General features: G+C 43.9%; 1 long non-coding RNA gene across 2 annotated transcripts in view; it reads left to right on the top strand.

The window, feature by feature from the left end:
- Window positions 1-15,060, top strand: part of LOC111179247 (uncharacterized) — an 81,848-nt gene that overhangs the window by 15,659 nt on the left and 51,129 nt on the right. The window lies entirely within an intron of this gene.

Raw genomic sequence — 15,060 nt, forward strand, 5'->3', positions numbered from 1 at the left:
AAACTGGACAGGTACATGTAAAAGTGTGAGATTAGAACACTCCCTAACACCATACACAAAAATAAGCTCAAAATGGATTAAAGACCTAAATGTTAGGCCAGAAACTATCAAACCCTTAGAGGAAAACGTAGGCAGAACACTGTATGACATAAATCACAGCAAGATCCTTTTTGACCCACCTCCTAGAGAAATGGAAATAAAACCAAAAATAAATGGGACCTAATGAAACTTCAAAGGTTTTGCACAGCAAAGGAAACCATAAACAAGACCAAAAGGCAACCCTCAGAATTGGAGAAAATATTTGCAAATGAAGCAAATGACAAAGGATTAATCTCCAAAATTTACAAGCAGCTCATGCAGCTCAATAACAAAAAAAAATCCAATCCAAAAATGGGCAGAAGACCTACATAGACATTTCTTCAAAGAAGATGTAAAGATTGCCAACAAACACATGAAAGAATGCTCAACATCTTTAACCATTAGAGAAATGCAAATCAAAACTACAATGAGATATCATCTCACACCAGTCAGAGTGGCCATCATCAAAAAATCTAGAAACAATAAATGCTGGAGAGGGTGTGGAGAAAAGGAAACACTCTTGCACTGTTGGTGGGAATGTGAATTGGTACAGCTACTATGGAGAACAGTATGGAGGTTCCTTAAAAAACTACAAATAGAATTACCATATGACCCAGCAATCCCACTACTGGGCGTATACCCTGAGAAAACCATAATTCAAAAAGAGTCATGTACCAAAATGTTCATTGCAGCTCTATTTACAATAGCCAGGAGATGGAAACAACCTAAGTGTCCATCATTGGATGAATGGATAAAGAAGATGTGGTACATATATACAATGGAATATTACTCAGCCATAAAAAGAAACGAAATTGAGTTATTTGTAGTGAGGTGGATGGACCTAGAGTCTGTCATACAGAGTGAAGTAAGTCAGAAAGAGAAAGACAAATACCGTATGCTAACACATATGTATGGAATCTAAGAAAAAAGAATGTCATGAAGAACCTAGGGGTAAGACAGGAATAAAGACACAGACCTACTAGAGCATGGACTTGAGGATATGGGGAGGGGGAAGGGTAAGCTGTGACAAAGTGAGAGAGTGGCATGGACATATACACACTATCAAACGTAAAATAGATAGCTAGTGGGAAGCAGCCGCATAGCACAGGGAGATCAGCTCGGTGCTTTGTGGCCACCTAGAGGGGTGGGATAGGGAGTGTGGGAGGGAGGGAGATGCAAGAGGGAAGAGATATGGGAACATATGTATATGTATAACTGATTCACTTTGTTATAAAGCAGAAAGTAACACACCATTGTAAAGCAATTATACTCCAATAAAGATGTTAAAAAAAAAAAAAAAAGACTGTGCTTCCACTGCACGGGGCGCAGGTTCAGTCCCTGGTCGGGGAACTATCCCGCACAAAAAAAAAAAAAAAAAAAAAGGGAGGTACTGAGCCCTCCCCTCATCCCCACCCTCCGAGTTATGTTTTTCGAGCTGAGCTCTATCTCATGATCCTCTCTTCTGAAAAGGAAAACTAAATATTCAAAGGGAAAGAAAGGGAGGGAGAAGCCCAGGGTGGGAAGGGCGGCAGTTGGCAATGCTGGGAGAGCAGCAGTCCAGGAGGAGGTGGGGTATGGGACATTGCAAGGTCAAGCTGAAGACCTCCTCTTCCAGCGTGGACCACTGAGAGGGGGGACGTGGACCTGAGCTTAGGCCACCCTCCACCCCCCAAGTGGTTTTCTGCTTGCTGGGAGGAATGTCAGCAATGGACACCCAACAGAGGTGGTCTTTATTTTTACTCAGCCCACAGCACACACTGCCACCTTCTCTTCGGGGGCCTCCAGGGCTAGGAACAGGTCTAATAAACAGTCAACAAGAAGAAGGGAGTGGCCAGTATGTGGGGTGGGTATCCAGTGATTTTCAGCGATGGTACAGCCTCTTCCCTGGGGCATCCTCATCATAATAGTAGCAAAAGGGTCTTTTCCCCCAAGTAGGAGGAAACATGTTACTGTGTTTGACCTGCTGATAAAGGAGGTAACTGGATTGCTGCCCTTAGGTAGTGACCAGTCTGAGAAAGCAGACAGGTCAGGGAGCTCCCAGGCTCATGGTCTCTGTTCTCAGAGAGACCCTGATTTGTCCTTGGGCAAATTCCAGCCCAATGTAGTTTATACAACCACAGTTTCTAATAAAGAACAGGAAATGGTGAACACATGCATGAAAATGACTTAGGTACTTTGTCACATTTGAAGAAGTTTTAGGTAATATATAGGCTACTTGTTTTAAGTAGCCATTAGACACAGACTTTAAAAACCATTCTGTTTTTTAGATCCAAATACATATGAGAATTTGGTATAAAAGTGGCACTGCAGATTAGTGGGGGAAAATGAATTATTCGATAAAACATGTTGGGATTCCTAGATTATCCTATTTGCAACAAACAAACAAAACTTGGGCTTCCAATCTCACTCCTTAGATAAAATTAAATTCCAGATATATTTAAATACAAAAAGGTAAGCCAAGTCAAGAGAGTGAGAAGACAAACCACAGTTTGGGAGAAAATATTTGCAAAACACATATAAAGGACTGTTGTCCAAAATATACAAAGAACTCTTAAAACTCAAAAATAAGAAAATGAACAACCCAATTAAAACATGGGCAAGAGATCTGAACAGACACTTCACCGAAGAAGATATACAGATAGCAAATAAGCATGTTCAACAACATATGTCATCAGGGAAATGCAAATTAAACAATGAGATACCACTACACACCTATTAGAATGGTCAAAATCCAAAACACTGGCAATTCCAAATGTTGATGAGGATGTGGATCCACAGGAACTGTCATTCATTCCTGATGAAAATGCAAAACGGTACAGCTGAAATAGGAGGGAAGGGGGCAGGGCGCAACCTTTGACAGAATGACTAGCCCAAGAACATGGTGTAAACTGATTAGAACCAAATAGGTCCAAGATGGCAGACAAGTCGACTTCCACTAGACCTTGAGCCTCCGAGCATATGCTCATTGTATGGTGCCTTCCTCACCTTCTGAGATGGCCCACACTCTGTGGAGTGTGTTTCTTCCAAGGCCTCTCTCACCTTCTGAGATGACCTGTGCTCTGTCGGTGGAGTGTGTTTCTCTCTAAATAAATCCACTTCCTACCTATCACTTTGTCTCTCACTGAATTCTTTCTGTGATCAGACATCAAGAACCTGAGCTTTGGGACTTTGCTGGTGGCTCAGTGGTTAAGAATCTGCCTGTGAAGGCAGGGGACATGGGTTCGATCCCTGGTCCGGGAAGATCCCACATGCCGAGGAGCAGCTAAGCCTGTGCGCCACAACTACTGAGCCTGCGCTCTAGAGCCTGCGAGCCACAACTACTGAGCCCGCGTGCCACAACTACTGAAGCCTGTGCGCCTAGAGCCCATGCTCTACAACAAGAGAAGCCACTGCAATGGGAAGCACGTGCCGCAACAAAGAGTAGTCCCTGCTCACCGCAACTAGAGAAAGCCCGTGTGCAGCAACGAAGACCAAAAGCAGCCAAAAATAAATAAATAAAATAAATAAATTTATTAAAAAAAAAAAAAAAAAAGAACCTGAGCTTCATTAAGTCCTGAAACCTGGTGTGTGATCTCATTTGGAAGACTGTGGGTTTTGTCCATGTTCGGCTCCTGGCCACATGGGTTCAAGTCCCAATCATGGTTTTGGACAGGTTTGAGTACCGACACGCGGGTTCGAGTCCCAATCTGAGGTGGACGGTTTCACAGCCACTTTGGCTTCCACTTTGGAAGACAGTTTGGCAGTTTCTTACAAAACTAAACATATTCTGTCCCTACAATCCAGCAATTGTGTTCCTTGGTATTTACCCATAAGAGCTGAGAAGTTATGTCCCCACAGAAAAATCGGCACACAGATGTTTATAGCAGCTTTATTCATAATTGCTAACATTTGGAAGCAACCAAGAAGTTCTTTGTAGGTGAATGGATAAATAGACTGTGGTACATCCATACGATGGAATATTATTCAGCACTAAAAAGAAATAATGAGCCATCAAGCCATGAAAAGACATGGAGGAAGAACCTTAAATGCATATTCCTAAGGGAAAAAAGCCAATCTAAAAAGAGTACGTACTGTATGATTCCAACTACATGACATTCTGGAAGAGGCAAAACTATGGAGACAGTAAAAGGATCAGGGGTTGCCAGGGGCTGAAGGAGGGAGAGATGAATAGGCAAAGCACAGAGGATTTTTAGGGCAGTGGAACTATTCTCTATGATACTATAATGGTGGATACAGGTCATTTGTCAAAATTACACATTTGCCAAAACCCATAGAATGTACAACCTATGGTAAAACCTAAGGTAAACTACAGACTGTGAGTGACAAAGATGTGTCAGTGTATGTTCATCAGTGATAACAAATGTGTCACTCTGGTTGGGGATGTTGACAGTGGGCAGGTTGTACGTGTGTAGAGTCAGGGAGTGTATGGAAATTCTCTACTTTCCACTCAATTTTGCTGTGAACCTAAAACCGCTCTACAAAATAAAGGGTATTAAAAAAAATTAAACCATCAGAAACAAAACAAAAAAGCAGAGCCAAGCAGTATTATTCATAATAACCCCAAACTGGGAAAGATGCAGTAGATGAAAGGATAAACGAATTATGGTTTATCCATATAATGAAACACTACTCAGCAATACAAAAGAAAGAAAATATGCACAATAACATGGGTAAATCTCACAGATGTTAGTGAAAGAAGCCAGATACAATTCCAATATGACATTCTAGAATAAGCAAGACTAATCTAGAGGGAGAGAAAGCAGACACGTGATTGCCTGGGGTGGGGCTGGAGGTGGGGATTGACTGTAAAGGGGATGGAGACACATGGAGGGAATTCACTGGCTGGAACTCAATCAGTGAGGTGATGGAAATGCTCTTAACTGTACTGCTGATTACTTGGCCGTATATATTTGTCAGAACTCATTGAATTGCATACTTGAAATGGGTGCATTTATTGTGTGTAAATTATACCTCAATAAAAGTGATTTGAAAATGAAACCGTAAAATGTTAGAAGAAAATATGAGAGACTTCCAGAAAGTGAAAGACAAATACCATATGATTTCAGTTATATGTGGAATCTAAAATATGGCACAAATGAACCTATCTATGGCACAAATGAACAGACTCACAGACATAGAGAACAGATGAAAAGGGGGAAGGGGGAAGGAGAGGGATGGACTGGGAGCCTGGGGTTGGTAGATGCAAACTATTACATTTAGAATGGATAAACAACAATGTCCTGCTGTATAGCACAGGGAACTGTATCCAATCTCCTGGGATAAACCATAATGGAAAAGAATATAAAAAAAGAATGTATATATGTGTATAACTGAGTCACTTTGCTGTACAGCAGAAATTAGCACAGCGTTGTAAGTCAACTCTGCTTCAATTAAAAAAATTTTTAAGAAGAAAAGAAAATATGAGAGACAAAAAGTATATAATTTTGTCTTGTCTAAATAGGGCATAAAACCTAGATGGCATAGAAGAAAAGACAGACAAATTTGATTATAGAGATGAAAATTTTCTGTAGAGCAAAAAAATGCCATGTACAAAAGAAAACAAGTGACAAATTGGGGGAAATATTTACAACTTGGTTTCTCTTGTTCTTAAAGAACTTGAACTGAAACTGTGTAAATATAATAAACCTGTGTTGTCTCAAAACTGAGCCTGGGTGAGGGATATAAGGGCATGTATGTTTTGAGGACTGTGGGTGGTGATTGGAGTTGTGCTGGGTTAATCGTGGAGGACTTGGCTTGCTAGGGGAAATGATTTTTATATATATATGTATTTTTATTTTTATTGGAATAGAGTTGATTTACAGTGTTGTGTTAGTTTCAGGTGTACAGCAAAGGGAATCAGTTATACATATACATATATACACTCTTTTTTGGGATTCTTTTCCCATATAGGCCATTACAGAGTATTGAGTAGAGTCCCCCGTGGGAAATGATTTATATTAACAGGGCTTATCCCATGCCCACCTGAAACTGAGAGATACAACCATAAACTCACCATCCAACTTTGGTCTCAGACTACTAGGGCTGCTGATGTTGTCATTGCTGCCGCTGGTGATAATGACCTCTCGTGCTTGAGTTTAGTGTATCTGTGCACATCAAGGTTGGATAAGGGGGCACTGGGATCTAGGAAGATTTTCATTCCCAGGATAGCCTCATTCCCTACCCCTGTGTCTTGATCAGGATGTAGGAAATAGCCCTTTCTTATGAGCTTGAACTGTTTTCCCAAATGAAATCTTAAAAAGGAAACAAATGGAAAACTTCTCCTGGGCACTGCTCGCCTCCTTCACTGCCTTGCGTCTAAGCATTGTCTAGGAACTTGGTTTCTGTTTAACCAAAGTCTAGTTCCAGATTAGACTGGCTGACCCTGCTGATCTCACACTTGGCCCAGGCTTCTTTTCCCTGTGGCAGCTCTGTCTGAATCCTAAATAAAGACAGCCTGGCTTCTAGGCCACGGTCAACTGGTTGGCATAAAGTCCAGGCCTGGTTAGATGCTGTGTCCTGCCCAGAGCTGGCTTCCTGGTCTCAGGCCTTGGGCCCCAGGTCATCCCCCCTCAGCCCACTCTGAATGGTATTTCCAATCTAAGGCATGCTGCCGGGTTGCCTTGATCCCAGCCCTGGCCCCTGGCTTCTTGAAGAGGAAGTCCCTTTCTTGTGTGTCCCTTAGACCCCCTCCTTGCTCTTCAAGCCACTCCCCATTTGCTTTGAAGTTGCTTGTTTTTCTTCTTCAGGAGCTTTCTGTGGATCTCAGCTCCCAGAAATCCTTCTAAACCTTCCTGGTTACCTGCTATGTGCCAAGTACTTAGCTGGATGCCGGAATCAGCCCTGCCCTCAAGTTGCTAAACCTCACAGTTTAGTGGAGGTGGTCAGACAAGTAAACAGGCTGTAACAAATCATGGCTGTGATAAAGGGAAGCACGGGGTGGGGAGGAACAGTGGGAACCTAGAAGGCAGAGAGAGTCACCCAGCTAGGGAGATCAGAGGAGATTCCTGCAGGAGGTGATGCTTGAGCCCAGATCTGAAAGACAGACAGGGAGACATGTCAGGAAGATGCCCCAGGCAGAAAGAATAGCCTTTCTGCTATTCTGCTATTTCATGCTTCTGTAGAAGCATGAAACAGGAGAGTGAGCTTTGGAACATGGAGGTGATGCTGAAAACTCAGCCTCTGTGCACCGGAGCTGAATCGAACCTTGGAGACAGAGATTTGGGTGAAGCAGAAAAGAATAGCTTTATTGTTTTGCCAGGCAAAGGGGGGACACAGCAGGCTCCTGCCCTTGAAAACTGTGTGTCCACACCCAGCAGGATTTGGTGAGGAGTTTTATACCAGTAGTTCAAGGGTGGGGTTGCTGATAAGATTAGGGTGTGTGCACGGTCTGCACTCCTTTAATCTGGTCTCAGGTAATCTTTTTTCTTTTCTTTTTTTCTTTTTTGACCATGCCACATGGCTTGCAGGGATCCCAGTTCCCCAACCAGGGACTGAACCCAGGCCCTTGGCAGTGAGTCCTAACCACTGAACCACCAGGGAATTGCCCTCGGGGAATCTTTTTTTTTTTTTTTTTTGCGGTAGGCGGACCTCTCACTGTTGTGGCCTCTCCGTTGCGGAGCACAGGCTCCGGACGCGCAGGCTCAGCGGCCATGGCTCACGGGCCCAGCCGCTCTGCGGCATGTGGGATCTTCCCGGACCAGGGCACAAACCAGCGTCCCCCGCATCGGCAGGCGGACTCTCAACCACTGCACCACCAGGGAAGCCCCGGGGAATCTTTTGATGAGCTTTTCTGGTTACTTTAATCTGACCAAAGGTGGTCTTCTCTGGAATGAAGAATGCTGACATCTTCCGCTTGGGAGTTTTAATTCTATTAAGAGCTTAAAGATACTGTTCCTTGTATCCCGTGAGGCAGAACCAGGACCCTGCTCCAAGGCTGCACTATTATTTCTTGGCTATTCTTCCCTTGTCTCTGCATTCCCTCCCTTCCCTGATTAGCAACTGTTTGAATCTGCCCTTTGGGACTCAGGGAAGGTCCTGGAGGCTGGAGTCTGTTCCCTACAAACAAGGAATGGGGAACCCAGAAAGGCTTCCGTGCCCAGGAGCCCCACAGGGTCCTGCTCGGTTTCAGAGGTAGGAGCTCATTTTCCTCTGTTGGGCTATATTTGTCAGGAGCTTCTGTTCCTTTCGTAAGGCCCATCTTACCCTGGATTAGCTATCTAAGATCTAATATAAAATTTAGCAACTTAAAACAGCAAATGTTTATTATCGCATACAGTTTCTGCGGTCAGGAATTGGTAGCAGCTTAGCTGGGTGGTCTGACTCAGGTTGGAGAATCTGCTTCCAAACTCACTCACAAGGCTGTTGTCAAGCTTTGGTTTCTCACCATGTGGTCTCTCCATAGGGATGCTTATAACAAGATATAACATGGTAGTGGACTTCAGTGAGAGAGTGGTAGAGAAGGAAGCCACAGTCTTTTGTAATCTAATCTCAGAAGTCACATCCCATCACTTTTTTTTTGTAAATGAATATATCTCCCCATTTGTATTTGCCGTTGAAATGGAAGTCTCTTATTCTTTAGGACATTTTTTAAAAATTTATTTTTGGCTGTGTTGGGTCTTCATTGCTGCACACGGGCTTTCTCTAGTTGCGGCGAGTGGGGGTTACTCTTTGTTGTGGTGCACGGGCTTCTCATTGCGGTGGCTTCTCTTGTTGCAGAGCCCAGGCTCTAGGCGCACGGGCTTCAGTAGTTGTGGCACGCAGGCTTCAGTAGTTGTGGTTTGTTGGCTTCAGTAGTTGTGGCTTGCAGGCTGCAGTAGTTGTGGCTCGTAGGCTTCAGTAGTTGTGGCTCGCAGGCTTCAGTAGTTGTGGCTCTTGGGCTCTAGAGTGCAGGCTCAGTAGTTGTGGCGCAAGGGTTCAGTTGCTCCGTGGCATGTGGGATCTTCCCAGACCAGGGCTCGAACCCGTGTCCCCTACATTGGCAGGCAGATTCTTAACCACTGTGCCACCAGGGAAGCCCCATCCCATCACTTTTATCACACTCTTCTGATCACACAGAACAGCCTTGGTACAATATGGGAGGGGATTACACAGGAGTGTGAATCCAGGAGATGGGATCAATGGGGCCATCTTGGAGGCTGGGTACCACATATCCTACGGCTAAACTGGATTGCATCATCTATGATCTTAGGCATAGTAACATGTAAACTTACTTTCCCAGCCATCCATGTGGCTTCACTGGGGCCCCTCATCTTTACTTGGAATCTCTTAGAAAGTTAGACATTTCCTTGCCTCTTCCTGCTTGAGGGGTGGGGGCTTTCCTTTTGGCCTCCCATCTTTTGTTTCTAGTTTGTGGAAGTCGCTGCTTCTCACTCCACTCCTTGGGGGATTTATCAATAGGACACACTCTGAGCCAGATGAATAACCAAATCTTCTCTGACTCAACTAACAAACCGTGTCTACCTTTTGAGCGTCTAGGTACAGCCAGGGGGTAGCTTTTCTTGAATCATGTTACTTTGGTTTTACAATTCCAAAATATTAAAAGGTAACGTTCTTCAAGAGAAGAGGACGGTGCTGTTGCCTACAGCTTGGAGAGGTGGTATATGTGGTGTGGTGGAAAGAACAGGGGCTTAGGTTGGAGACAAACCTGATTCTATCCTTGGCCAAAGTCCTTAACCTCTCTGGGCCTGTTTTCTCATCTGTGAAATGGATTGCTCTGAGGATCAAATGAGATAATTCATGCATAGCATTTGCTGGCAGTAGCTTGTACAAATTGATATTTTATTTATTTACTTTATTTTCTCTTATTAATGATACTGGTTTTAGTTTTATCACTACCATCTTCTCTCAAGATCCAACTCAATTTTTACAGCTACTTCAAATCTACCACAGTAATCAAATCAACATTGCCATCTCCGTGTTCTAAACTCAAATAGCATCTGAATCAGCACTTCATAATTTAATGCTTAATTACCTATCATCTTACATTACTTTCTATTTATTTTGTGTCAGTCCTGTCTTCACAGTTAGATTCTGTCTTTTCCTAATTGCTTGACATTTGTTCAAGATACTGGGTGTTCTTGGGAAGTTGGCTACAAAGTGAATTCCCTGCTTTGAGGTCAGAAGACTTTCAAGTGGGGAAGAAAAGGGAAGGAGGAAGGAGCAAAGTAGCTAAGTACAGATATTATCAGGAATCTCTGCATGTAAAGTGTTGTATTTTATTTCACTTGCTATGATTTTGTTGGGTTTCCAAATTAACTGCTAAAATCCTCAGTACAGCTAGCAACCAGCAGGGAAGCTATCAAACCAGATTGGATTCATTTCTTTAAAACAGTGTGAATTAATCTGACTTCTGCAGAGGAAAACAGGCTCTCACCCTTTAAAACTCTGCTTAAAATAAACCAATCTAATATTAATTTGAAAATATCATGTAAACAGTTCTCCCTGCAACACAGAAGTGCTACTGTTTAAAAAAAAAAAAAAACCCAAACTTACGTTTCTTTGCCACAGTTAGCAACATATTCATCAACGTGGAGACTGTTTTGCAATAGGGAAGAATGGTTCCATTAAGGTATCAGCTTTGTGGAATCTAGTGGCTGGCTTCAAATGCTATTTTAGGGCCTCCGTGACATGTATAAATGTCTGTGTTGACAGCTCTAGCTTCTTGTTACCAAATGTGAATCAAATTAGTCCTCATTTAAAGAAGGAACTTATTATACAGAGAAAGTCGAATTACAGGGTTTGTTCATTAGTGCACACATTCCTTTTATAGAACCTGCTGTTGCAAATGGGAAGGATCTCCAGCACACTGTACATTGTTGGAAGTTTCCACAGAAGAAGAATATTGCAGTACTGCTCTGGTAATGACCTAAGCAGGAGGTCATTCTGTGGGTACTTGCTGAAGCCAGGGAAGGGACTGTTCCCCAGAAAAATTCATAGTCATAAATAAAAAAATTTGCGAGGGTTCCATTGATTGCTTCTAAGAGTCAATGGATCCTTGGTTAAGAAACTCTAGGTCAAGTTGACTAGGGAGTTTGGGGTTTTAGGAGGAGGCTGGGAAGTCAGTGACGGCCCGGAGAGTATGGCCGTGTCTCACTGGCTCCCCTAGAAGCCAGCATGGAGTGCTCAGGGTGTTTGAACGAGTGAATGAATGAATGAATGGATGGATGGATGGAAACACGGTGAGTGCTGATGTCTATTTTAGATCACGACCGAATCAGGTCAGTGACTTTAGGGAAGAATAGCAGTGTCGGTGATGACCTCGTATATAATCCCTTTTGTCCTTTCTCATGTTTGCTTGGGATAGCAGGTTGGTAAACAGAGGGGTCATGTTTGCATCTGATCTCTGACCCTGTTTGGAGAGGAGAGAATCCAGACTCAGCCAGAAGGCACACACATTGTCCCTTTGTGGGTCCTGCTTCTCCTCTAGGAACCCCCGTGCCCTAAGGAGCTCAGTCTCCCAGGAGGGCCCACCTTGCAAGTCTCCCCTTTCCATAGAGCACTTGGGGCCTGTCTGCACCTTCCTTTTCTTCCTGGCAAGATGCCCACGTCCTTGGTGCCGTGATCTCAGAAGGCAACCGGGTAAATGAATTCACACCAGCCAATGTGTAACACCTCAGCTCTGTTGCTCAAAGGGGATTACTCTGTAGGGGTGCTAATTTGATTACCGGGACAGGCCGGTGGGAGAGGCATTTGTGAGTGGAGTAGCCCTACCCAGGGTGCTGACAGCCTTCTCTGCCAATGAGCATCCCTTGAGACCTCGGAGCACAGGTCCGGGTTTGGGTCCTGGCTCCTCCCGTCACCAGCTGTGGGATCTCAGCCAAGTCATGTTAATTTCCTTTAGGTCTCTCTTCTCTGAAGTGAGGAAATAACTCTTCCAGGCTCCCAGGGTGGATGGGAAGAATAGACGAGTGTGTAAATATAAGAAACTATTGGGCATTTGGCAAATATTTTAATGAATATTATGCATGGACTAGCCTTGTTGGGGGAGGCGGGTAAAGTTTGGGGTGTTGTAGAAATGAGTCCAAATAATCCCATTGAAATTCTGGTATCTAGGGGTCAGGTTTGGAGATAAATTTCAGAAGTGATTGAATTCTGTGGGGCTCCCTTACCCCCGCTGCCCCCAGTGGGTCCCAGCCAACACTGGAGGCCCCTCCGAGAACCTCTTCAGGCCTCCTTGATGAGTCCTCCAGGCCTGGGCGCCACACAAGCAAGAGTCCCCGTGGGAACAAAGGGTAAGAAGTAGAACGTGATTTGAGCTTTTCTCCCTTTCCTGTCTGGGAAGTTGCTGGGGAAAGCAGAGGCTCTGTGTGTCTTGGATGTTTGTGAAGGAGATTTGTGAATAAACAACTTGTGTCAATGTCAGGCCACATTAGGTCAGCCCTTTCAGATGTCCAGCACAGAGCCTTGTCGCTGAGAGGCCCCCCAAGAAGGGGCAGTGTGAGGGAGGCCATTGCTGACTCACCTGCCCGATTAGGAATGCATCTCATGCATTCCTGATAGGACTCTTAAGCACTTGTCATAGAGATGCATTTTCTGAGATCAGATGCACAGGGGGAGAAGCAAGGTGGAGTTCAGTATCAGACAGAGTGGGATGTTGTGGAAATGCTCTGCAGGCAGCTCTTGACGCCGCTGGCGGAGAGAGAGATCTGGAAGCCACCAGTCAGGAGGTGGCAGGTGAAGCTGTGGGAGCTGATAAGCTCTTTGGGCAGGTGTGCTGAGTGACAGGAGGTATGCCTACATCTAGTGGGCTGGTGGGAGCCTTTGGCCTGGGTACAGAGTTAAGGGGAGCACTGTCTGTAGATCATTTAAAAACAGTAATAAAAACTGATTAATGTCAGCTTTTTATTATCCTGAGTGCAAGTGATTCTCAACAACATCAATGATAAAATTCTTCTTTCTGCTGGGGCAGATGGCTCCCACACCCCATCCTTGGTATGCCAGCACCTGTGTCCCCTTGCATTTGTTCATTCCTTGATTGGAGAATGACTTCCCAAATGGCACACCACTCTCCAGGTATGCTCTGACCAAGAACTCTGCTGGTTTTTGCCTGAGATGCTTGAATAGAATTACAACATGGTGATATCCAGAAAAAGGAAGACAAAGAGCTTCTAGAGATGAAAGAGATTCCTGCATCTGGAATTTGTTGGAATCCAACAAATTTCCTATGTGCCTAGTTTAATTTGGGTTTTTGTCACCTGCAATAGAAAGAATTCCAGTTATATAAATATCATATTAGTAACTATAGGCACAGGAAACTCCAAAAGCATTTGGTTGTACACAAGGTGTTCTGATTGTCACCTAGTAACTGAGGTAGAGGCTATGGTTTCTAGGTTTTTCTTGGCTTTGGTGACCTCTGTAATCACCAAGCAAACAAACACAGTTGGCAGGTCACAGAGATACCTTTATGTACACACCAGAACTCAGTAGAAAGCTGCTTGGACGCCATCCAAGGCAATTATTTACAGAAGTTCCCAAAGCATATAATTATAGGGCCACAGTGCAGGACCCTGCCCCATGAGGGCAGCTCCTGTGTGTAACCAAGAGTGTTAGACAAGAAAATCACTGAACTGGCTGAACTTGCATTTAGGATAAAAAAAAAAAAAATCAATCAATAAAATAAAATAAATAAATATTCCACTGCATAAGCTTAAAGCGAGGAGACCTGAATCAACAGCATTTCACATGAGAAATCTTTGAATATTTCAAAGAGGCAGAAGAAGCTGTCTTTGGGTTTTGAATTTATGCCACTCCCAACACAAACAAGTAGTTGACACAGTGGCTAAAAAAAAAAAAAAAAAGCTGACGTTATATTCCCAAGCAGGCCCTCTCTCATTAGTAGGAAGATGGGTTCAGCACCTTCAGGCTTATAGGGGCCTTGTAGCTCATGATCTCTTAAAGTGAGAGATCCTTTTTTTGCCTAGCAATTCCCTAAAATAGCTGTGAATATGCCTGCTTGGATGATGTACCTATCCCTGAACTAATCACTGCCCAAGGGGATAGGAGGGAGAGACTGACTTGTTTGGGTCCCTTGCCCACCCCTGTGGAGTACGAGGGAACATCCTCCCTGACTGACAGCCCCACGTAATCCCATGGGTTAGTAAAGGGTAGTTCCACAAAACGGGGAGACAGGGGTGATAGCAGGTAACAACTGTCCACAGGAATCCTGTGAGTTTCAAAACCTCATTTTCTTTCCCATTGCTGCTCCCTTCCTTCCGATCACTTTGTTTAAAAACTTAAGAGTTGGTTAGAGTCTGTCATCAATCAGTTTCCCCCTCTAAACTCCCCTAGGCTGGAAGCCTGCAAACTACATTCCCCAGTCTCTTTCAGCTTGCTTCTGGTAGGATCTTCTAATAGGAGACATTGGCCAGAGACTGGAAGGTGAGAGAAAGACCCCCCAGTTTCTGGTAGGGCCTCTGGGCACAGTGCGGACAGGAGCTGTGGCCAGCAAGCGCAGGCTCCTGGGTATGACAGCCTCAGAAGTATGCTGTGGGTGACAACAGGGCTCTGGGTGACAACACCATTTTCTCCTTTACGTCTTCAGCTCCAGGGTTAGCATGTAGTGGCCCTGCAGTTGCTAATCCTTTGGTGATTTTCCCTCTTTTGCTCCTTTCAATATCTTGTGACCAATTCCTGGTACAGTATTAACGCCTTTTTGTTTAAAATATGTGGAGTGGTTTTTGGTTTTCTAATTGTACTAATATAGTCTTCATTTAATTGTGTTATTAGAAATTCTTATTTTTTTCATTTAAAAAATTTAAAACTTGCGGCAAAATACACAACAGAAAGTCTATCATTTTTTTTTTTTTTTTTTAAATTTTGGCCTCACCAAGTGGCTTGCCAGGGATTGAACCTGGGCCTCGGCAGTGAAAGCACTAAATCCTAACCACTGGGCCACCAAGGAACTCCTATATCATGAATTTTTTTACAGTGTACGGTTTAGTGACATTAAGCACGTTGATATTGTTGTACAGCCATTACCACCAT

This window comes from Delphinapterus leucas, chromosome 4 (genome assembly GCF_059928025.1).
Source record: "Delphinapterus leucas isolate spDelLeu-1000000601 "Yukka" chromosome 4, BTC_Dleu_Yukka2, whole genome shotgun sequence".
Classification (NCBI taxonomy): Eukaryota; Metazoa; Chordata; class Mammalia; order Artiodactyla; family Monodontidae; genus Delphinapterus; species Delphinapterus leucas.